Source organism: Pipistrellus kuhlii, unplaced genomic scaffold, assembly GCF_014108245.1.
Source record: "Pipistrellus kuhlii isolate mPipKuh1 unplaced genomic scaffold, mPipKuh1.p scaffold_m20_p_5, whole genome shotgun sequence".
In the NCBI taxonomy this organism is placed as follows: Eukaryota; Metazoa; Chordata; class Mammalia; order Chiroptera; family Vespertilionidae; genus Pipistrellus; species Pipistrellus kuhlii.
In genome coordinates this window covers 21,335,408-21,360,792 of record NW_023425551.1, presented here as the reverse complement: position 1 = coordinate 21,360,792, position 25,385 = coordinate 21,335,408, and positions in this window count along the sequence as shown.

Here is a 25,385-nt window from a genome sequence, read left to right as displayed (position 1 = left end):
AAAAAATTACATTTTATAATTTCCTCTTTGCCTGGTTCCTCCAGCTCCTAGAGACAAAAATAAAACTTGATGAATTATTCTCAAGGTCTCCCCAAACAATGCCATGATAAGGCAATTCTGTGGGGCTAAACACCAGAAGCAATGCAGATAAAGTTAGAAAGGATATTATCAAAAGGATGTGATAAACATATTGGCTCACAAGAGAACAGTACAAAGGAAGAGATGACTTGTGAGGCTGGTCAGTGCAAAGTTAAAAAATAAAGCAAAGACTCTTTATCAAGGGACTTTCTGAGCAAGGAGCAGCAGAATTGAAATGCTCTCCCAAATTCTAAGTGAGATGTTGGAATAAAAAGTCACTGCCCATTTGAACACAAAACTGGTGAGAAGGAGATGCTTTGGGAAGAAATACCAATGATAAACTGTTTTATGAAGCACCACTGTGTGTCTGGGGCATATTGACTTCATTTTGGTGTGCAAGTGGTGGCTTCTGAGAGGCAAGAGAAAGGTAGAAAAGTGCAACAGGCCAGGGTTAGCAAAGGTGGGGGAAGCTTGAGGGGTCATTAATATGCATGGCAGGTGGCAACTGAGTTAATAAGATCCCCCAGGTAAAATAGCAGATGAAGAAACCAAATGGGAAAGCAGAAAGGTGGGGCAGGTGCTGAAATAAGTGGCAAAGTAATGAAATGAAGAATTGTATTATACAATGAATTAGAAAGAGGGCATATTAAATTTAGTAGAAAGAAAAAGAGGAAGCCTGTAAGACAGAAAATTGATGAGGAACATGGACCCAAGTGCAAAATATAACACTTAGCTGATTTCACGAAAATTATACAAACTGGAGACAATTCAATTATCTTGGTCAGTCCAGTAGCACAAATGTTAACAAGACCAAGTTTGAAGGTTTTCTCTGTCCCAGGCCTCCAATACTCACTTCCACAAAGCAAACAATTCCTGTTTGTAGAGTATTTCTACCCCTGAACAGATGGGAAATGCTCTTAGTCACAGAGGAGGAGGGATATAATCTGAGGGTCTGAAAGCAGTCACACATCTTTCTATTCTCCAAGGCTCAGCACTCTGTGGTCATTAGCAAGTGCCTCCAACATCCTGCCTGTGCCAAAGAGGAGTTGCAGTTGACTTTCAGTTCCCTTGCCCTTTCCACATCTCATTCCAGCTCTCATCTTGATAGCTATTAGAGAAATCCCAGAACTTGTCCCTGCCTTCCACCTCATCAGCAACTTGAAAAGATACATTGCCAGTTGCCATAGTCTAGTTAGTCCCCGATGAGCCAAAGAGCATACATCTGGGTTTTTAATCTTTATTTAGAGACTTGCTTTTCAAAAATTTAAAATACCGTTCCTCTGGTTTGTGAATTTTCACCATCCTAGTAAGTCCTTTGCCTTCCTTGGTTCTCAGAAGGAATGGTTTGAACGACCGCCATCTATAAGTCAGAGGCAGGTTTAGGGTAGAAGCATTTGTCCCTCTCCCCCATCCACTCTCATGTTTTAAATGTCCATCAGTCTTCATGTATGTAGAAAAATCACAGAGCCACATTTCAGTTTCCCCTGAATGCAATCTCGCATGGCCAAAGACTAGCAATGGCTTATGGAGATGACAAGATGCTGGAGTTTAGCTTTTGTGGTGTGAAGTGCATGTGTGTTGGGGGAGGGAGACTGTCCTACCACAAGGAAGGTGTTCTTTTCACCTCTTCAGGGCTGCAATAGAGAAGAAAGCCTCTACAGTTTATGTTCGCTTTGTCAGCCCGTAAGCAACCATCTGTTTCAAGCAGCTGAGTGTGATCTGTCAGTTTAGTTTTTGGTTGGGATGCAGTGGCTCATTGTTGTTTCTCCGAGAGCCACAAAGCAATTAACCATTCCAGTACTGGCTACAAAAGAGATGGCCACTCTCAACATTGGGCCAGATTTCTGCTTTATCCAGTGCTGGAAGTATGACAAACACTTGAATAGCTCATTCATCGTGAGTCATTGTTCCCTAAAGAGGCAACATGCTCTTTGTTATAAAGGCAACCTGGATTTTCCGGCATACCATGTCATTTCAGTGTCTGTGTGCCAAAGATGGAACAAAGTCTGGGTGCTGTAGACAAACAATCAAAACATGACAGTGACAAACATGCTGAGAGACCTCGTTCTCCAACACGTGAACAGTAACATGTTCACAGACGATGGGAGGTGTGAGTGGGACTGGGAAGAAATAGAAAAGAAGAGGGGGACAAGGGGATGATTTTTAATATGTTTGGGAATGTAATGCTTTCCTGAACGAGGGTAATTTTATAGTGCACAGTTCTAATAAATCAAAGATCAGTGGAAAGAGAGAAGGGCAAATTGGTTTTAAGTTTCATTCAATTTTTCTCATGTCTCTGCTGCACTTTCCTTCCTTCTTTCACTTCAGTCTTGAACATGATGTTTTATCTCTTTTCCCATCCATGAAATGGGATTAACAAATTTTAACCAAACAGGTTTGGCTCAGTGGATAGAGCATTGGCCTGTGGACTGAAAGGTCCTGGGTTTGATTCTAGTCAAGGGCATGTACCTTGGTTGAAGGCACATCCCAGTAGGTGTGCAGGAGGCAGTTGAACGATGTTTCCCTCCCATTGATGTTTCTCTCTATCCCTCTCCCTTTGTCTCTATAAAAAATCAATACAATTATATATATGAACCAGTATATATATTTTTTTTCAAAAAAACAATTAAATTTTAACTATGAGATTTTGAAAAACATTTCTCAAATAAATATGTAAAATAGGTTTTAAGAACTTTTGGAAATAGTCACCTTAAAATGCTATCTCTATTTTCAATGGAATACTTTATCTTTCCAAGCAAATTAAAGTATTATGAAACAGGTTGGCTGTCACATGAGATAAGAAAATAATGTGAACTAAATATTTCATATTTGTAGCTATTATAGCCATATACACAACAGCAGGGTTTGAAAACAGGTTATCATCTTCTGAATATGTCCTTGCAAAAGCCGTCCAGACAGCTTACTACAATAGATGTCTTATTTTTCCTAATTGACAATATTTTGCTTTAAATAATGTTATAAAGTTATGTTACTGTGCAATTAAAAATACTTATTACTTAATGACAGCAATTAATCCATGTCTGGTTGTTAATATTCTTTTTATAGTTCTAGGCAGATTTTAAGTCTTCCATTCTTTTTTCCTCTACATTCAATATTTATTAATATTACTATTTCAAGTAGACGTTTAGTTGTTTATTTTTTGGCCTACCGTTTTGATTGTTTCTTTTATAAAAACTGTATATAAAAGTATTATTGAAGCCTAACCAAAACCATGTGGGACAAAGTAAGTTAACTTCCTATATTTCAGAATAAAGACTTCTTAAGTTAGGAAAATTACTGCTTTTCAAGTTAAAAGGGTATCATTTTCTTAACTTATATATTGCACCTATGATTCTCTATATGGATTTAAGATTTCTGAAGTATTTGTACATTTAACTATAATTAGGATCACACACATGTTTCTGGTACATTGATTAAATTAAGATCCAAAGCATCATGCTGCTCCTTACAGGGGAAAAAAAGGGAATGTCCTGGACTTGACCTTGGGGCCCATCTGGTCTAGTGGCCACAGCATTTCTGAATGAGTTGACTTAACAGGTATCTTTATCCTGCTGTCTGCTTTCAAAATTATACAGATCACTCTTTTCAAGACAGTCATCCAGGGAACACTGAAAACCCAACCAAAGAGCAAGTTCTTGGCAAAATTTCAGAGTAAGAGATGTTTTAAGTTGTATAACTCTGCCCTTCTCACTAGAATTTAATATCTGTGAGGGCAGAATCAATGTTTTGTGCAACCTTGCAATTCTTCCTTTCCTCCTCAGTCTCAGATTCTGTTCAGTGGAGTTATCTAAGAAGTTCCTAATACTCTTGCTTTCTTTCTTTTATCCTTATCTCTCTAGAATATTCAAATACAATCCTGCTGAAGACTTGCTTTCCCCAAGGGTATTAGCATGTTCTTGCCTAGAGGTGCTCTCCAAAGTTGCTGATGGGGAATTACCCCATCAACAATCAATAAAATCTTCTAAACTAATATATTCTATACAATTACAATTCTACCCCCAATTCTCATACTGATGTGTGGGGGTTTTGCCCAACACCAAACAATTAACTCAATTCTGACACTATATATACCTGGAGATATGATCAGAATCCACTGGTTAAGTGCTCAGTCATACAAAGCCATCCAATTCAGATGCTAATAGCAAGTCCAGGTTGTAGCCTGGGCTTCTAACCAATGAGATTTCCAGGAGGGTGCCACAGCCTCCCCAGATTTGATTAATTTGCTAGAAGGGCTCACAAAGCTCAGGGGATGATTTACGTACTGGATTACTGACTTACTATAAAAGGCTATTACATACATACCCGTATGAGGACATGCAGAGGTCAAGGTTTTGGGAAAGGGCATGGAGCTTCCATGCACTCTCCAAAGACAACATTCTACCCAGTCTCTAGGAATGCACCAACTGGAAGCTCTCAAACTCTGACCTATTCATTTCTATGGAGGCTTTGTTTAAAATTAACATAAAAAGTATGGTAATAACTTGAATTTATTTTGATCCCTGATTTTCCACGCCTGTCACAACTGAAAAAGACGTACCCTCTCAAAGACATCCACATGGAAGAAGTCCATGATGGCTACACTTACAAAATCATAATGCTATTTTTTCAACCTTACCTGATAATTTTGAACAAGATTCTATAAATTTGCATCTTCCCTAATATCACTCATTTCTTCTAGGAAATGGAGAGTGTTAATTTTATATTTGTAACAAATAGGTACAGTTAATGTTCCTCAGCTGTAATATATTAAAACAGGTTTGGGAATTCTTTTTCCATAGTCTTTAAGTGTTCAGGCATGAGACTTTAAAAAGATGACACATTTGCATTGTTTTTAGCAACAAAATCACTCCAAATTTTCCTACCATCCATTTTTTAAAAAGTTTCTCCATAGCAATAATAATTTTCAAAAGGCACTGTTTTCTCAATCCTGGTAAAAATGACACATTTACAAATATATATGCCAGATCACTTAGCCCTGGCAGCATTCTCTCATAATTTGTATGATCAAGAGATTCTTTGATGGCCCCAGTATCAATTGGGCCATTTTATTGTTTCCTTGTGCCTGCCTTATTAGCAGTTTTTCAGCCAGAGTTTTCTTTACAGGAATTGTATTAAGGCACTTGTCTATTTTATCCATTACCTATACTAAATGATGTAATAAATAAATCAAACTAATGTGTAGCCATATATTAATGAAATTGAGTGTATCACAGTATTGAAAGCAAATGAGGTTAAGAACAACAAAGAAATTTTTTACAAATCATATATACAACAAAGGATTTGAATCCAGAATATACCATTATATACCATTTTCAAAACCCAACAATAAGTAAACTAAAAACAAACAAACAAACAAACAAACAAAAACACCTGTTAATACAACAATAGCCATCTGGTGTGAATGAATCAAAATTAAACTTACTTTTTTTTGTCCGAGTAGCAAAAATAAATGTTTTGGTATACTGCTTAGTGATTATTTTATGTGTGCTTTGAAATGAAAAAGGTTGAAAATGTCTGGATTAGCAGCATTTTTTAGTCCTCAGAAACTTACTAGGACACTCAGTATAAATTCTAGCAATCTGGGTTTTAACAGGCCTGCTACATAGTAATGATAATGCTAAATATTGAGAAACACTTTCTAAGTGTTTTAACATACATTTTCCTGGACCCTATCCCAGAGTTCCTGAATCAGTAGATCAGTTGATGTTGATACTTCTGGGTACCACACTTTGGGAACCACTGCTCTAACCCACACTATCTATTGCGGTAGCCATGAGCCACATGTGGCTATTTAAATTTTAATTAATTAAAATGACATAAAAATTAAAATTTTAGTTTCTCATTTATACTAGCCACATTTAAATTGCTCCAGAGTCATGTGCTTTATGCTGTGGCTCTTTAAGAAACAGTTTCCTGATTGGTAGGGCAGCACTGCCTACCTAACACAACTAAGTGATGATGGAAATGCCCAATATCTGTCCTAATAGAGCAGCCACATGCAGCTGTTCAAATTTACATTCTAATTAATGACAATGAAATAAAATTAAAAATTTAATTCCTCAGTGAAACTAGTCCCATTTCAAGTACCTCTTAGGTACATGTGGCTAGTGGCTACCATATTAGATAGCACATATATAGACTGCTTCTAGCATCACAAAGAGTTCTATTTATTAAAAAGTGCTTCTTTAAATCATGAGTCAGTAAATTCATAACATTATCTTAATCATAAATAGTAAATAATTGAGGCTTCCAGTCACAACTATTCAACTCTGCCTCTGTTGCTGGAAAACAGCCACAGACATTAAGTAAACAAGTGAGCGTGGCTGTGTTCTGATGAAACTATTTACAGGAATCAGCAGCTGGCCTACAGGCCATAGCTTGCTGACTCCTATTCCAGTCCATTCCAATCTCCAAGCCTGCAAATTCTCTGGGATGCTGCTTTCACACCACAAAATGAACACTTCAGATATTAATTTTTTTTTTAAAGCATGAAATGGGAGAGTCTACTAACAGCTATCCTGGCTCCTTTAATCCTGGTTATACCAAGGCAATGTTTAAATGTTGCTGTAAAAAGATTATGTAATATTATTGGAAGGGATTTAATGTCAAGAGAGAAAGACTGGCTCTGAGGTTGGCCTAAAATAAAGGTATTTTGGCACAAATTAAAACACTTTGGAAACATGTTGTTCTATTCATGGTTAGAATAGATTAATAACTACTATGAAGCACTCTTTTCTATTGTTTCATTTAATGCTTCACAGCATGTATTTCCATATAAATTTTTTCAGTTTTTTTTTTTTTTTTTACTAATTGACCTATAGTTTTCTAACTTTTCTCAGAAACATATTATTGTAACTCATATCTTTGTAAATATCTTAATTATAATACTATTTTATTACCTATTATATATATTACAGCACACTTGTTTGTTGTAAATATTAATACTTTTTCAGGTATCTAGTAATTAATTTATTCCATTGAGCACCAATGCAGTAAATTTTAGTTCAACTGGTGTCTTTTTCTACCTCCAGTTACTCCTTGTGTTCATTGTTTCCTTGTGCTGTAGTCAGTACTTTGGGGGCAATAAAACTGATAAATGAAAATTATCATTGTCTCATTCCTTACATTAAAAAGCCTATGTTCAGATGGAAAACAGTTAACTATCTGATGTTTAAGAGAAAAAATTACCAATGTTTCCTTTCAAGGTATAAAAAGTTATTTCTAGCCCAGCCAGTGTAGCTCAGTTGTTGAGCACCAACCTCTGAACCTGGATGTCACTGACCATTTGATTCCTGGTCAAAGCACATGCCCAGGTTGCAAGCTCGATCCACAGTATGGGGTGTGCAGGAAGCAGCCAATCAATGATTTTCTCTCATCACCGATGTTTCTATCTCTCTCTCCCTCTCCTTTCCTCTGAAATCAATAAAAATATATTTTAAAAATAAAATAAATTAAAATTAATCCTATATAATAAAGAGCTAATTTACTAATTAGACTGGATGGTAGAATGACCTTCTGGAAAGACCTTCTGGAATGACCAGTGGGCAGGGGACAGGGCCATAAGGCAACCAGAGCTGTGAGGGCCTGACCCCTTGCTCAAATTTTGTGCATCGGGCCTCTAGTTTCTATATAAATTAAGTCTTTAAGTATGTATAATCTACTGGGCACTGAAAACTGTGAGATAAATACACAATATTGCTTTTGCTAAGAATCTTAAAACATAAATACATCAGTTGGTTTTTCTCACTTTATTTTTAACGGGTGAGATGGTTGTTCCCAGGAGCTAATGGGTTCCCTGGGGGTGTAGCTGAAAGAAACAGAAAGGCGTAGCTTGGCAAGTGAACTCTGTATGAATGTGAGAGGGGGAGTTGTTGATCTAGTAGTAAGTTGCTCAAAATAGGATCAAGTTAATTTATTAAAATTATTTTAAATCACTTTACTTCTATTTTAAACTGCCTTAATTTTCATTTCCATTTTGTCCTTCATTTGAAAGTTTTCAAAAAGCAAAATATCATTTATATGGGCATCCAAAAAAAAAAATAAAGTAATTAAGTGGAATTCTAACAAAATATGCGCAAAATCCATATCAGGAAAACTATGAAACTGATGAATGAGACCAAACAACTAAATTAATACATAAATATTCCATGTCCATGGACAGGGAGTCTCCATATTGTCAAGACTTGAATTCTTCCCAACTAGATCTATAGATTCAAAGCAATACCATTAAAATCTCAATAAATTACTGTTATGAATATTGACAACCCAATTCTAAATTTTGCAGGAAGAGCCAAAACCAGTTGGCTCAGTGGTAGAGCGTCGGTCTGCGGACTGAAGAGTCTCAGGTTCGATTCTGGTCAAGGGCATGTACATTGGTTGTGGGCACATCCCCGGTTGGGGGTGTGCAAGATGCAGCTGGTCAATGTTTCTCTCTCATCAATGTTTCTAGCTCTCTATCTCTCTCCTTCCTTTCTATAAAAAAATCAATAAATATATATTTTTTAAAAAGAATAAATTTTGCAGGAAGAGACAACAGACCTAGAACAGACAGCACAATATTGAAGGAGAACAAGTTGGAGGTCTGACACTACTCAACTTCAAGATTTACAATTAAGCTACAGAAATTAAGGCAGGGTATTGCTGGTGAAGATATAGACAAATAGATCAGTGGAGCAGAATAAAGATCCCAGAAATAGACCCACATATAAATAGTCAACTGATCTTTTACAGAGTCAAATACAATACAATGAAACAAAAATTATTCTTTTAACAAGTGGTCCTGGAAAAACTGAGCATATGCATGCAAAATATAAATCTAGACACAAAAGTCACAAAAAATAATTCAAAATGGATTGTGGATCTAAACATAAAATGCAAAACTGGAAAATAACAAAGGAGAAAGTTAAATGATTTTGGATATAGTAATGATGTTTTATTTTTTAAATATATTGTTACTGATTTTAGAGAGGAACAGAGAGGGAGAGAGAATCAAAGGTGAGAGAGAATAGTTGATCAGCTGTTTCCTGCACACCTCCTACTGGATATCAAGCCCACAACTCAGGACATATGTCCTTATTAGGAATCAAACCAGTGACCTCTTGATTACTGGATCGACACTCATATGCTGAGCCACACTGTACAGGGCTGGTAATGACATTTTATTGTAGATAAAACTGTGAAGGCACTATACATGTGAATAAAATAATTGATAAGCTGAACTTAATTAAAATAAAAAATAAAAACTTCTGCTCTGTGAAAGATAGTATCAAGAAGAAAAGCCCTGGACTTGGAGAAAATATTTGCAAAAGACACATCTAATAATGAACTGTCATTCAAAATATATAAAATATATTTTAAAGTTAATAAGAAGTAAACCAACAGACCATTAACAAATGGTCCAACCACTTTAGCAGATAGCTCACCAAAGAAGATATGCAGATTATAAGTAGGCATATAAAAAGATGCTCCACATTGTGTATCACCAGGGAAATGCAAATTAAAACAAGATTCCACTGCACATCTACAGGGGTCCTCAAACTTTTTAAAGTGGGGGCCAGATCACAGTCCCTCAGAGAGCTGGAGGGCCAGACTACATGAACTACTAATTCCTACTGTAACACCTCGGCTGCACTCACTGCCCAAAAAACCTGGCGGGCCGGATCAGACTCCTCTGCGGGCCGCATGTGGCCCGCGGGCCGTAGTTTGAAGACACCTGGTCCAAAACTGGAACAGTGACAACACCCGATGCCAGTTAGGATGATGTGGAGCAACAGTTAATTCTCATTCATTGCTAATGGGAATGCAAAATGGTAGGCCAGCCTGGAAGACAGTTTGGAAGTTTTCTACAACACTAACATACTCTTCCCAAATGATCCAGCAATCACATTCCCACTAATGTCTACCCAAAGGATCTGAAATCTTATGTCCACAAAAACCTGCACACAGATGTCTATAGCAGTTTTCTTTATAATTGACGAAACTTAAAAGCAACCAAGGTGCCCTTTAGTAGGAAAATGGGTAAACTGCAGTACGTTCAGACAAGGGAATATTATTTAGCACTAAAAAAAGCATAGGTGCATCTTAAATACATATTTCTAAGTGAAAGAAGACAATCTGAAAAGGCTTCCTGTAGTATGATTCTAACTATGTGATAATCTCCAAACAGAGAACTATGGAGTCAGTAAAAAGAGCAGTGGTTGCCAGGGGGTGGGTAGAGGCACATGCGTGGCAAGGGATCAATTAAGAGATCACAGATGTTTAGGGCAATGAAAACTCTCTGTGTGATACTACAATTATGGATACACACCATTATACATTTGCTCCAAGTTCATGAACATGTTATACTTCACCAAAAGTGAATTTTAATATAAACTATGAACTTTGGGGGACTATGATATTTCAATGTAGGTTTATCAATTATAAACATGTGGTGGAGGATGATAATTAAGTAGGCTGAGAGTGCATAGGAGCAAGAGGCATATGGGAAATCTCTGTACCTGCCCCACAATTTTATTTTCAATCTAAAAATGCTCTAAGAAAATAAAGTATTAATAAAAATTTTAAAAATAAAATCACCAAAGAACAACAAAAAAGGGCATGTAGCAGCAGCAGGAATATTAAGAGATGTTTACATAAATACAGCTTTTGTAAAATGAAGTAAAAAAGTGTAATGAGATGTAATATGCCAGAGCTGTCAAAACTATGTTTAGGGTGCACAACGCAATCTGACTCAAAGAAATATAATTAGCATTGTCATCAGTAACTGGAGGTCTTAATTTCCTAAAAAGCAAAACCATGACTATTTTTTTCCTGTCACATCAGAATCTAGAACAGAGCGTTTTAAACAAGTAGGTCCTATGCAAATGTGTTTTTTAACCAATTGGCAGAAGGTGTCTATGAGACTAGGCTGACAAATTTGCATACAAATATTAAGGTAGAAAAGTCATTGTGTAGAAATTAGCTTCCAGGTCAATAATGAAATGCTTGAGACATAGTCAGGAACAGAAATTTGGAACATGAAAGACAGCGACATTGTATGATGTCTATATGACTCTAAGTACCATTTTATAAACCATTAAAAACTGTCAGGTCTCCCAAGACATATTATATTCTCATAAAAAAGACACAAATGCAAAATTAAGTTTGCATTTTAATTAGCAAAGAATAAGAAAATCAATTTAAGTGTTCCCAGTGCAATCTCAACCCTTGCACTCTTGCTTTGCATCTGTGTATTTCATTAGTATATTTTGTTACATGATCATGTAATATTTATGCAGTAACAGAATATGCTCTGTACATCTAAGATTAGAGAAAAAGTGCAGTTCCTTTCCATTATTGTGTGCCCTTTATCTGCTGAACACTCTGTAACATTACCCGAGGATCGGTGGTTATGTAATGAGGGCTCCTATTATAACACACACTGCACTGTTGGAGGATTGCTGTGGGAACCTTAACTCTGCAAATCCTGAGTTCTGGAACAATTAAAGCCTTGGTTTTAAAGTTACATTCACCTCATTCTTTTCCCCAAAATATTTTGCTTTTTTCTTTAAAACCCTTAAGTACTGCAGTAGAAGAAATGTAACAAGAATTATAGGAAAAAGTTCCACAGGAGATGAAATAACAGCTGCCATCTGGTGCATAACAGATGTGTGTTCCACCAACATTTTTTTTTTTTTCTTTTGAGTTCTCCAATCCAAGTCCTGGCCAGACCCAAATGCTATGCCTAGCTTATGAGATCTGACAACTGTAGAGCCCCAGGCTGGATGACTTCGGACTAGTTTTTTTCTTTGAATTCACTGGTGCCCAGGGGAATAAACTAACAGGTTCAAAAATGATACTCAAAGGTGTTTTTTTTTCCCCCCCAGAAAGCTGTGAACTGCCACTAAATTTTCTTATATGAAATAAAATTCAAACAGTTTCCAATAAAGAATCATTATGGATTCTGGGTCCTGGAACCCAGATGTCCAGGACTTGGTGTCATCAGCAGATGCTATCCCAATCCCGGGAAAGGAATCGCCTATGGTATCACGTTGTTTCTTCTATCCAAGAAAACTAGGCTAAACCTAATCAGCCATTAACATTTGCGCAAGTACAGACCTCCTGAAACTGATAAAGCCACCTGCTCCCTAGCACCTGGTCACAAGTCCTGCCATTTCTAGGTCTGGTGATTTCATTCAGAATGCACTGACATATGTAAAAAGTAGTTAAAAGTTTATAGTACCATCATCTTTGTGGTTTCATAAATTGAGATGTAAAGTAATTGTGTTTCAAAGTTCCAATGACAAAATTAAAATTAAAAAGTCTTTTATTTCACAATAGCCCATGGAAATAACATTTCCTTTATAAATTTTTGTTTGCTTCCAGAGCTCAAGAGCTCCTGACATCAGTATTTGATTTTTGTCATGGTGCTTGTTTTGATGAGTCACATTAGTCTATTCTTAATGCATTGTGACTGTGATCCTAAAGCACTTGACTTGCCCTTAGACTTCCACAGTATTTTGTTCTTTTCTATGAATGTAACCTTTGTCCTATTAGCTTCCACCTTACTGGCACTAAAGAGGAAAATTTAATGACAATAACTGTCATCTCTACTTCTGAGACAATATCAGTATAATCGCTGTAACTTGTTGCTTTACTAGCACACTCCATATTCTTTTCATATGGCCCCAGTGTGGCTCAGATTTCCTGCAGTGGTCATTGATTATTTCTTTATCTAAAGCCAATATCACAAAGAAACCTACTTTATGTCCTTGGATGCTGTCCTTAGGGGTTTCCAGATATTTACTGACATTCTAGGTGCTACATAGGGGCCTCCAGTTATTTTCCTGCATGGTGAGGAATTTGTCCCCTTTCTTGCTTTATCTTTCTGCCTTCCTATTGCTTCTCATGGTGTGGGTTCATGATGCAGTGTGTGGCTTTTAATATTTGCTGCACTCACCACCATCGTTTCATTTCTCCTCCAACTTAGCTTCCAGAAAATAATCCCAGTTTGTGTACTTGGTAATAATAGAAAAGAACCTACAGAATAAATTCAAGATGATTTGCTACTTGGTCACAAAGTTATTATGTTTATAAAATGAAAATGTACATAGAAAGCATTACTGAATGCAAAATAGTCCATCATAAAGTTGTATGTGTATCAATCAATAAGTACTAAAAAATTATAGCCAATTTAATTAGAAGTCACTGGAATAAAGCATGTTATTGGCCTCCGAAATAGGGTAGCTTTGAGTTCAGAGTCCTTATAACAGGCCAGTTTTACAACTTTTTTATTGGACTAGTCTAGCAGTCCTATTGTCTGGAAACCTGAAGCAAGTTCCTAGGGTGGGCAGGGGTGGTGTGGAAGAATGGAAACTGAAAGAAATATAATTCATTTTCTGTCCCAACATAAAACATTACTGAAAGCAAAGCGAATTTAAATTAGTTACTTGCTCCAGAAGAACTTAGTCCTTGAGGATAAATTGTGAATCAACGAAATGGATAGTAACTTCTATATCCTGGTGTCTTGGAGCCCATCAACCCAAAACTATCTATCTATCTATCTAAATATATATATATATATATATATATATATATATATATATATATATATATGTATACACACACATACATACATATATATATTATGTATGTATATATATATATACATATATATATTATATATATATATAAAAGCCTAAGTGACCAGTGGACCAGCCAACTGGCCGCCGGCAGCTATGATGTGCACTGATCATGATCACCAGGGGTCAGACGCTCAATGCAGGAGTTGCCGATTTACAGCAACTTTGAAGAGTTCTCGCTCGCACTCCAGGACCCCTTGAGGGTTACTGGCCTGATAGTTTCTGCCCAATCCCTGCAGGCTGGCAGATGGACCTCATCTGCTGGAGGGACCCACTCACTCCACAGACGCCCTTCACTCCCCAGCACCACCCCAGGTGTGGCTGGCCCGGGAGGGACCGCAGAAGGTTGGTTCCAGGGTGTGTCCAGCGTGTCTCGCCCAGTTGCACCCCACCAAAATCTTCTAATTAATTTCCTTTCAATGTGCATGGAGCCATGCACCAGGCCACTAGTTAAGTAATACACTTTCTTCAATCCTATCTAGTATTCTATCTTATAAAACCTGATTATAAACTTTCCCAGTCCAGGCTCTAAAAACCTGTTTGATCTCCTACCTTGACCTTCCCTTCTGAAACATTGTCAAGATTTTGTCAAGGTGATGTTCTGCTCATCTAATAAACTTAGTTATCCTTGAGCAACAGATATCTCCAGTGGACTTTTAAGGAGCAAAGGGTTGACAAACCTACAGGTCCCATCAGGATCCAATGAAGTTCCCTTCATTGCTCTGTACAATGCCTGGAGAAGTACATTTCCCTGAGGCTCCTAGACTCTCTAAACTGGATCTTTGAGATCCATGATGGAGTGGTCATCACATCTGCTTGACAAGCAGAAAATCCTGGGTTTGATTCCCAGTGGAACCACAAAATTAATTATTTCAATTCAAAAGAAATACAAGAAGCTCTTAATCTTCTAAATTGGGAATGAGGATGTCTTTTTGACCCAAGAATGAGGCATGACCTAAATTGGGTCTAAGCTCCAATTTCCTTTCATCAACTCATAAAGATTAAATGTATTTTCTCAGTGAGAATTAAAGTATTGTAGGAATTCTTTTATTATGGAGTAGAAAACAGCTCCCCCCCCCCCTTTTTTTTTATTAACAGTCTGGTCCATAGCTGTCTGTCCTGTTAAGAGTCTGTAAGGAAAAGTCTACAGGGAGAAGAGGTGAGTAGGCCCAATAAGTCTACCTCAGAACTGAAGCATTTGGAGGTCATGTAAGACTGGAATTCTTTGCACAAATTTTGCAGTATGCTTCTAATGGATTCAGTTTATTGTCATAAAATATATATTTTAAGATAAACATTTATGAACTTTCCTGAAACTTGCCTTTGTGTCCTATAAATACTTTACTTAGTTTTGCTGGTCCTGAGGTCCCAGCTATTGACCACTTATTTTTGGCCAGATCTAGACACAAAGTATCAATGACCATCTCTTTCTGACTTTTACCAGTTGTGAGGGTCTCTTTGGAGATGTAATTCCTTCTCTCTAATGTAATTCCACCCAGGACGTTCTGAAATTCCAGGGGGCAATGGGAAGCTCTTGGCATGAACAAGACTGTTTATTGAAAGAGTCATTAAAACCAATAGATTACTGAAAGATTCTCTGACTGACTTGCCCGACTCAAAAAGAGATATGTTTGTTTAACATTAGAAAATTCTCCCTGTCATGACCATACTTCACAGCTTGATGTACTGTTAAAAGGCACACAGCTTGATGGAACTCCAAAAAGTCTGTATTCCTGTGTAAATCAGCTATAATTAATAGTCTCTCTTTTTCTGTTGTGTGTGCACATGTGTGGGTGCTGCCAATGGGCTTTCCTGAAGCTACTCCTCCTCTCCATGCAGAGGGCAAGATAATTTGCCTATTACAGTGAAAATGTAATGCCTGTCTGAAACCTGCAATGTCTAACAATTTCTTTTTTCCTCTCGGACTCCTTTTTTTCTGTTTATGCGGTGATTTTAGAGATTAATTGATCAAAATTAATTGTTTTGTTATTTTGTACACACTCAAGGAATACCTAGTCCAAATAAACAGTCAGAGATTTCCAAAAAGAAAAACAAATAGCTGTTATGTTGTGTGTTTTTCCATGCCCAAACTAAAATCAGAAGAAAAGGCCTGCCTGTCAGCCTGTCTTATTAGATAAAAAGCGAAACTAGGCATTTAGAGCTTTTGACAGGAACTCACAATCTTAATTAGTTTCTGTGGTATATAAATACAGAGGTTAATTTATACGCTTAAGTGAATATTCTATAAACTAGAGGTCTGGCATATGATATTCATGCATGGGTATGGTCCCTAGGCCTGGCCTGTGTTCAGGGCTATCTTCCCTGACTGTCCAAAGACTCCCTGCCCCCTGCTGACACCTACCCCTGGTTCCCCATTTGCCATCGGTCAATTAGAGCCTGATGGCCAGAGGAAGGGACCAAGAGGTCAGCCATTCCTGCCCACTTGCTGACCCCGCCCCTGCCACGGGTTGACCTCTGTGTGTTGGGCGATCAGCCAGGTGGGGACCTTGGACTGGCACCACCTGCGTCCTTGCCAGCCACCCACCCCAGATTCCCATTCGACATCAGAGCCTGCCAACCAGGAAAAGGGACCAAGAAGTGGTCAGTGCACCTCATAGTAACTGATCAAACAGTCATTCTGGCTGTTCTGCCATTAGGATTGATTTGCATATTATCCTTTCATTATATAAGATGATTACTTAGACAAATGAATAATTAATTTAACTTAAAAATTTTTAGCCTTTTTTTCTAATATCACTACCCAAAAAAAGTAATATGAGCACAGTATTTTAATAAATATATGATTTGGGTTTAATTTCTCCTGTTTAAAACTTATTTAAATTACCTAGATTAGTTCTATGAATCCATTAAGTTACCATTATTTTTACAAAAAGTTCAAATTATAAATAGACACTAAGACATGTTTAACTTGCCCTGGCCAGGAGGCTTGGTTGGTTGGGCATCATCCCCTGCACAGAAAGACTATCAGTTGGAATCCCAGTCAGAACATATGCCCAGGTTGCAGACTCAATCCAAGTTAGGGGGCAGCCAATGGATGTTTTCCTCTTACATCCTTTCTTTCTCTCCCCACATCTCCCTGCCTATCTCTCTAAAAATCAATAAAAATAAATTAATAAAACATGTTTAAATAAATGAATTTTAATGTTATACTAGAAGCCCAGTGTGCGAAATTTGTGCACTTGTAGGGTCCCTAGTGGCTGCTGGCTGCGGTATGGGTACTCCTTCCCTTCACAAGCTGCCTGCCACCACTGGGACCTCCCTCCCTTCCCCCAGCTAGCCCAGTCCCCTGGCCATACTCTCTGATGAACTCCTGGTCAAGAGAATAATTTGTATGCTATGCTTTAGGATATTCTTATAATGCCATAAATCACAAGGATTGAATCCACAATTTCCATATTTATAGTCAATTTAAGATCTTAGCATAATATTAAATTACTAGAGGCCTGGTGCAAGAAATTCATGCATGGGAGGGGGGTTCCTCGGCCCAGTTTGCACCCTCTCACAATCCAGGACTCCTGAGGGATCCAGGACCACTGGCTGCTAACCACTTACCTGCCTAGCTTCCTGATCGCCCCTAACCACCATTGTCTGCCTGCCTGATACCCCTAACTGCTCTCCCTTGCTGGCTTGATCACCCCTAACTGCTCCCCTACCAGCCTGATCACCCTAACCTCTCTTTCTGCCAGTCTGATTGCCCCTAACCACCCCTAATTGCCTGTCTGATGCCCCTAACTGCTCTCCCCTGCCTGCCTGATTATCCTTACCTACTCTCCCCTGCCAGCCTGATCACCATAACTACCTCTGCCTCAGCCCCCACTGCCGTGGCTTTGTCTGGAAGGACATCCAGAAGATGTCTGGTCTATCTGGTCTAATTAGCATATTAAATTACTTTTTTTTAATAGATGGCCAAGTTCTAAATAAGAAAAAAATAATAAACGTGTTGGTCATAAAATATCACTTTAAACCTCTTTCCTTAATTTATATACTGATTGGGTATATATGCAAAAAGATGCACAAATGATTTTAAATGCTATAATGCATCTTTATTTTGCAATCTTAAAATATGTTAAAGCTGTATAAAATATGTGCTCAGAAGGAATGATTATAACATTTCTGATGTACTACCTTGTAGATTTTTCTATTGTTCACAAATGTTACCTTCTTTAGTTAAAGGTTGTAATTAGTAGAAATGTTTACAGTGAAACAGTAGAATGTATACAAGACAATAAATATACTTTATCTGTTTTTTTAAGGAAATTGATCCAGTTTTTTGAAATGATGATGTTAAAATTATACCTACATACTGATTATGTACAGGTGAGTAAGTTAATTATATTTAAAAGATGAAAAGCTTCAATGTTGTCTCTTTGCATGGTTGCATAATGTCTGAAAATACATAAAAAGATATAAGATTAATTCAAAGATTTATGAAGAACAACAGAAGACAAATTAAATAGTATACTGTAAAAGTAGAATTTTCATAACAAGAACATTCTGCTTAACTGACAAGGGTCCTACCAAGTACTGTTAACAACTAACAAACAGTAAAAGTCTAGGGTGTTGGTTCTTAGATTCGCATTTCCCAATTGAAAACACAAACATATTCTTTGAAGCATGTTCCAACCAGAAACATTCTTAGGAATCCTCCAAAGCAGATGCCATTTGGGAAGAGAAAGCTTCACTCAAAACTTTCCTACAAATATGGCTATCAACAGCTTCTATGCAAGACTCACAAACAAATGCCACAGACTGTCACACCTCAGTCTGTAGGCTTTATTTTTTATTTTCTCTCCTCTTAGCTGTTTTAAGGTTCTGAATTTTTAACACTTGCTATCTCTTAACTTTGAAATTTGTAAGATTCCTATACTTAACATTGCCCTTGGCATTCCTAGTCACTTGTTAGTAGAAATCCAATGCCTGATTGCAATTTGCTTATGATTTGTCAGAAAACGTACAATCAAAGTGACTGTTGAGTTTGTGCTCATTTTCCTAGGTGTCAACCATATACCTTTCTTAAGAGTCACTTGTAAATTAACTGGTTTCCTTAGTAATTGGGCTGAGCCACTAAGCAACTTTAAAATTAAAAACAATATACAGGCCAGAAAGATCAAAATTTAAAATTCTTTATCATGTCAAACCTAAAAAGAGATGTCTACAGAAACATCCCTTGCATAACCTGCATAAAAGCTATATTCTGTAAAGAGATAGGGTACAAATAGTGTATATTCGGAAGCTATCTCACTTTTTTTATTGATTAAGGTATTACATGTGTACATATATCCCCATTGCTCCTCCATCCTACTCCCATACATGCCTTCGCCCCCCAGTGTCTTGCATCCATTAGTTATGCTTATATGCACTCATACAAGTGCTTTGGTTGATTTCTTATCTCCCCAACCTCTCCCCAAACTTTCTGCTGTAATTTGACAGTGTTTGATGCTTTACTGCCTCTGTATCTATTTTTTTGTTCATCAGTTTATAATGTTCTTTATTATCCATAAATGAGTGAGATCATGAGGTATTTCTTTAAACAGATTTTCTATTGCTTGATTCTCTTCCTCTCCTTCTGGTACCCCTATTATGCAAATCTTATTTTATTTTGTGTTATCTCAAAGCTCCCTAAGGCTCTCCTCTTGCTTTTTAAGTCTTCTTTTTAAGTTGCTGCTCTTTTTGTGTGTGTTTTCCTACCTTGTCTTCTAATACGCTGATGCAGTCGTCAGCCTCTTCTAGTCTACTGTTTACGCCTTCCATTGTGTTCTTTATTGCAGCTATGTCGTTCTTAATCTCCTCTTGGTTCCTTTTCATGTAGACAACATTCTCATTCAGCTCCTTATAATTCTCATAGAGTTGTGTGTATTTGTCATCCAGCCATTCAAACATCCTTATAACTATTACTCCGAATTCTTTCTCTAATATGCTGTTAGCCTCAATTCCATTTAACTCCCTTTCTGGTGATTCCTCTTTCTTTCCTTTGGGGATTGCATTTTTGTCTTCCCATGTTTTTCTGTAATGTTTTAATTATAGATCCAATTGCTTTGCTACTAGGTTCTTTTGGGGATGGTGTAACTGGTGTAATCTCTCAGTTCTCCTGGGCTTGGTAATCTAGTGTAGGTCCCTACTTGAGCAATTTGAGTTCTCTTGATGTAGGCCTGTGAGTTTGAGAGGCACAACTGCAGTGTCTAGAAGTCAGCAGCTGTGGAGGGGAGTGTCCCAAATTTTTGCTTACACCCTTAATTCAAATCACATGTGCCCAGACGGGACTCACAGTGGCACCCAGGAACTGTTTATTGGGGTGATGAGGCTCAGGAGGCCTGCACTCTGGAAAGGAACGACTGTGGTGTGAAGAGTTCTGTAGTTATGGGGTGGTCAGACTTAGCTTTTGCTCCTGCACCTGTGGTGGTTAGGGTGCTCACTCCCAGTGGTGGCTCACAGAAGCACCCATGGTATGTTTGCCTGCAAGGCACACCGAAGCACTCTGAAGGGCCCTGGCAGTGTAGCCACATAATTGAGGCACCTGTGGACAGGTATCCAGGATGAGTGAATTCAGAATTTCTACTGTGGAGCAGTGCACATTTGTCTGTGCAGAATCACAACCAGCAGAGTCTCACAGCAGCTCTCCCAGCATGCTGTGGATAGATGGGCTCAGGGGGCCTGCCTGTTGGAAATTCGTATCTGTGGAGGTCCGTTTGCCGGCGCAGAGCTCTGACACACTCTGAGGGGCCCTGGCACTAAAGTTACACAGCTGGGGTGTTCATGGGCAGTTATTCAGAAATAGGGAGTTCAGAATTCTACTGCAGGGCCGGCTGTGTGCCCTTGTCTGTATAAAATCACATCCGCCAGGGCTCCCCATGGCCTACAGAGTGGTGTGCCCTGGATGCCTGTGCACATGCTGGAAACATGTGAATATTTTATCAGGAGTTCTGCCACTGGGGAGGGGGAGATTGCACTTACTGCTGCCGAGTGGTGTACTTTTGGAGGCGGAGGTCAGAGGGTCTGTGGGTGGGGCTGCAGGATTTTGACTGGAGTGGCTTCTGGGTCTCAGGGCAGTTACAAGGCCTGTCTGGTTGGTGGTGCTGATGAGTTCCTAAAAAAGTCTGTTCTCCCCTTCAAGATGGCATTGGCCCCATGCTAGAGTCCCGCAGTCTGGGGAGTGCCTGCAGCATTCTCTCCTTGTCCAAGAGAGCCTGGTCTGCCAGCCCCTGCTGCTCCTATAGGGATTTAACTGTCCCTTATTCACTCACACACACACACACATCACACACATCGACACACTCTCCTTTCATCCCCTCACTCACTCACTTCCTCTCCCTCACCTCCATCATGCCAGCCACCATCTTCAAGACTTCAAAATTGAAGCTATCTCACGTTTGTAGACCTTACAAAAAAAACCATTCCACTTAGGCTGTACTCTACATTTTTTGGTAGATAATCTCTATATTATAAATGCATTACCTGGTAACTGTGCTTAACGAGTGGCACCAATGTATTATAATGCTATTTGAAAGCCACATAAGGATATTTTGACTAAAAACATATCATTGTGTGGTCTTCTGGAATTAGATTGGTTACACAATGTTTCTTGCCTATTACCCACAAAGTGGGCAAGCACTATTATCTTGGTAAATGGACATCTCTTTTCAGTATAGCCTCTGATATCAACAAGGGTCTTTTGGCCTGCCAATTTCCCAATCTTCTCCCCTCCCCTGCCCCCCCCCCAAAAAAAATAATAATCATGACATAATTTAATTCAAAGACAAACTTTGGGCCTCAGTTTAAGTTAAAACTTTATATTTAAGTTAAAACTGAATATAAACTTGGACTATTTTCTTCTTTCTTAAATCATCTTTATTTCTTGTTTTTCAAGAGGCCCAAAATGTGGGGAAAATTACCCAGGCAGAAAATAGCAGGTGAACTGGACTGTCACTAAGACAGTTTCCTATTGTTTCTGTAACAAATTGCCACAAACTTAGTGGCTTGAAAGAACACAAATGTATTACCTTACAGTTCTGGAGGTCAAAAGTCCAAACTGCATTCCGCTAAACTAAAATCTAGGTGTCAGTGGGGCTGCAATCCTTCTGAAGTCTCCAGAGGAAAGTTCATCTCCTAGCCTAATTTATTCATGTTGAATATGTCCCAAATGAATATCCTCACCTCGCACGTAATTTACAGGTTCAGAAAATAACACCTGGTTCAAGCTCAGGGTGAACTGTTAAATGTTTATAACCCCTCAAACCAATCCTTTTTATACAAGGCATAATCCAGCATAGTAATTTAATATTCAAATTCATAGAAAAAACAGAAGCAGTTCTAAAGATCAATATTTTTCATAATATTGCAAATTTCACGATTTTACTGTTGAGTACAATATGAAAAAAAAACTTAGCAAGAAAAGTAATATTTATGAATAAAAGCTAAAAGTGCCCAATTTCAAGAGAATGATTTAATAAATAAAATTGGAAGTGCTTACCAGCACATTGTCCTATTTTTGCTGTTTCACCCACTTGGAAACATCCTAATCCAACATCTTGACAAATATTTCAATGTGGGCTCTCTTGATAACTTCTTACCTTTAGATATACCTAAAATAGGTCATCTCATTTTCCATTCAAATTATTATTATTATTTTAGCAACCCTACATTTAAGTTACAAAAGTTCTAAATTAAAAACTAAGATTTTCTGTAAACTCAATCTGGGACAATCTAATCCCAGAGTTGATTTTGATGTAGAACAAAAGTGATAATGGAAAAGCAAATGCACAATATATTTTAAACACTAGAGGGAGTGGAAAAAAATTGAAGATGGAGTATGTTTCTTTTGCAACAATTAAAGCAGATATTTCTAAGAACTCTAGTCAAAATTCAATAATTAAATACTTCAACGCATGGTCAAACTTGTATGTAATAGGAGTGATGGCATGTGTATCACTTAGCATTGGACATTGGACAGTGAAGCATAGATAGGCACCATGTATTATATATTCTACATTGCTTTGCTGTGTGACTGTGCAAATCATTCAACCTCTCTGGTCCTCAATTCTCTTACATGTTACTTAAAAATAACGCCAAAAAAAAATAAGGTAGTTATAAAGCTACTTATTTTAAAGTTTAAATTGAATTACCAATATTTCTTAAGAAGGGAGAAGCTGCTGAAATTTCATGTGATGGTTAATTTTTCCTCAGGCTAACTGCATGATAACTTTATCGTGCATCTCTGCATCAACTTTGTCAAATTTTTAATTAATATGTAACAATATTATACATATAAGTACATAAAACAATATTTTTATCTTTATGAACAACAAAATAGCAGATAAATCTTAGATTCAAGACTTATTTTCTCAAAGAATCTTCCTCTCTGAGATCCCCATCACCTACTCTCTCTATTAGGAGAATGCACAACCCTAAGAGACTAGGAAAGTTCACCATCCCTGTGTGTGGTTAAGCAAAGATGTGCTAAGGAATTGCATAATTAATAGAATAGTTCTGAGAGTAAATGAGAATTGGATTTAAATCTCAAAACTAGCTAAATTCTAATTTTAGTTATTACCTCTGTGACCTTATACTTACAAAACTTTTCTTAACCCTTTTTCCTTATTCATAAAATGCAAGAGGTCCATGTCCCAGAAATTTTGTAATTAAGTATAACAATGAATTAAATCCTAAACAGTAAGCTAGCAAAGAGTAGTCATTAAACCTTGGCAAATAGTATGTTTAAAAAAAAAAAAAAAGTATATTAGCAAAAGATTGGTCCCAAAATTCTAAAGGTCACATATTTAAGGTTGTAAGCTTCTTTCCCAAAACCACACGAATATATTTATATTAATCTATGTTCATTTAAAGTGGATTTTTTAAAAATATATTTTATTGATTTTTCACAGAGAGGAAGAGAGAGGGATAGAGAGTTAGAAACATCAATGAGAGAGAATCATCGACCAGCTGCCTCTTGCACACCCCCTACTGGGGATGTGCCCACAACCAAGGTATATGCCCTTGACGGGAATCGAACCCGGGACCTTTCAGTCTGCAGGCTGCCGCTTCTATCCACTGAGCCAAACCGGTGCTGGCTAAAGTGGATTTTTCCCCTCTGGACTTTCCTTGATCTTATCAGAGAGTAAAAAAAAAAAAGAAAGAAAGAAAAAAGAAAAAAGAAAAAGGAAACCCCATGCAACCATTTTATACAGCTGTGTAATGGCTGCCTAACTTAAAGCTCTTGTAAAATGCCAAAGATTATAAAACACCATAGATTATTAAATGTGTTAGAGAGGTTTTCTCATTTAAAAAAAAAAAAAGTCTACTCTAGAATCAATGAAATAAGTATCCTTAACCATTCTTGACCTTTTAGGACTGTAAATTGGCACCAATTCCTCTTTCCAAGCTTTTCTCCCACTAGTCCATTAACCTTCCCGCCTCCACACATGCTTGCCCTCTCTTCAAGTGCCCTCGTCCTCATTAAATCCCACCATCTCCTTGAAGATTTCTCCCATCCCTCTCACTTCAGAACACCTGTAATCCTGTATTTATTTCCCTCAAGTTGGAGTTAACACTGTTTGCCTTGCATAATGTTTATTTTTGTTTTATCTCCTGTACTAGAGTGCCAACTTCTGAAAGCACAGAAAGCAATTATTTATTTTTGTATCCCTCACAGCACTTTCTGTAAGATAGAAACTCAGTATCCATTGCCTGATCAGATAAAGGTAACTGTAGCACCAATATTTACATTTCAATGAATCATAAGTTATTTCTAAGAATTTTAAAAATAATCAATTACATGTAGCAAAATAATATTAACCTACACAATTCTCATTTTAGGTAATGTGATCACAGAGTTAGTCACTTAATCAAGTAAAATGAAAACAAGAAATATTCCCCACCCCACTTTTTGACCACTGAAGACGTAAGTGCTTCGTTCAAAAGTTTTCCAACACACCGTTTATTTCCTGTTAGGGGATATATATCATCTTTTAAAGTGTGGGGGGGGGGGCAGGAGGAAACAACAACACAGTATTTAATGATTGTTATCTTGGCAATAAGATCCTTAACTATATTGAATAATAACTTTATGAAGATAACTGTAAACCTGCAACATCCCACAGAGTGTCAAGAACTGTGAAGAGTCTAAGATATTTCATATTTACAAATCAATTTGTTAATCTATGGATGCTGACAAGAGACAGAAATCCCGTGTGTCAAAAACAAAGGAAAGTTTATTACTCAAGGCAATAGCAGCCACCAGAGAATTCTCATTTCTGCACTAGTTTTCCAAGCCTCAATTCCCACTGGGGGTTACAAAGAGGGTCAAGTAAACAGTTGGTTGCAGAAAGAAAATCTTGGGCTTAGGGACCTAAATCTTCTGTACTGGGCAGTAAGCACACCTCTTCATTGCTCTGGAAGGAAAATACTTTCTTTATCTTTCAAGAGTGTAAGCAAATGTGCCCTTGCCTCAGAGGGAGACCATTTTTCTAACTGCCAAGGTCGTCTGCTCTACCCACATCTTGAAAAGATTACCTGAAAGACACTTGGTGTCTTTATTCAGAAGATGGACAGAAAAGTGACAAACTTATCAATAATTTTCTTCCAACAAATGCCATTCATTGGCTCACATCAAAGCAAAGTACCAGGCTCCAAGATTCACTGGTCTGTCAGGTA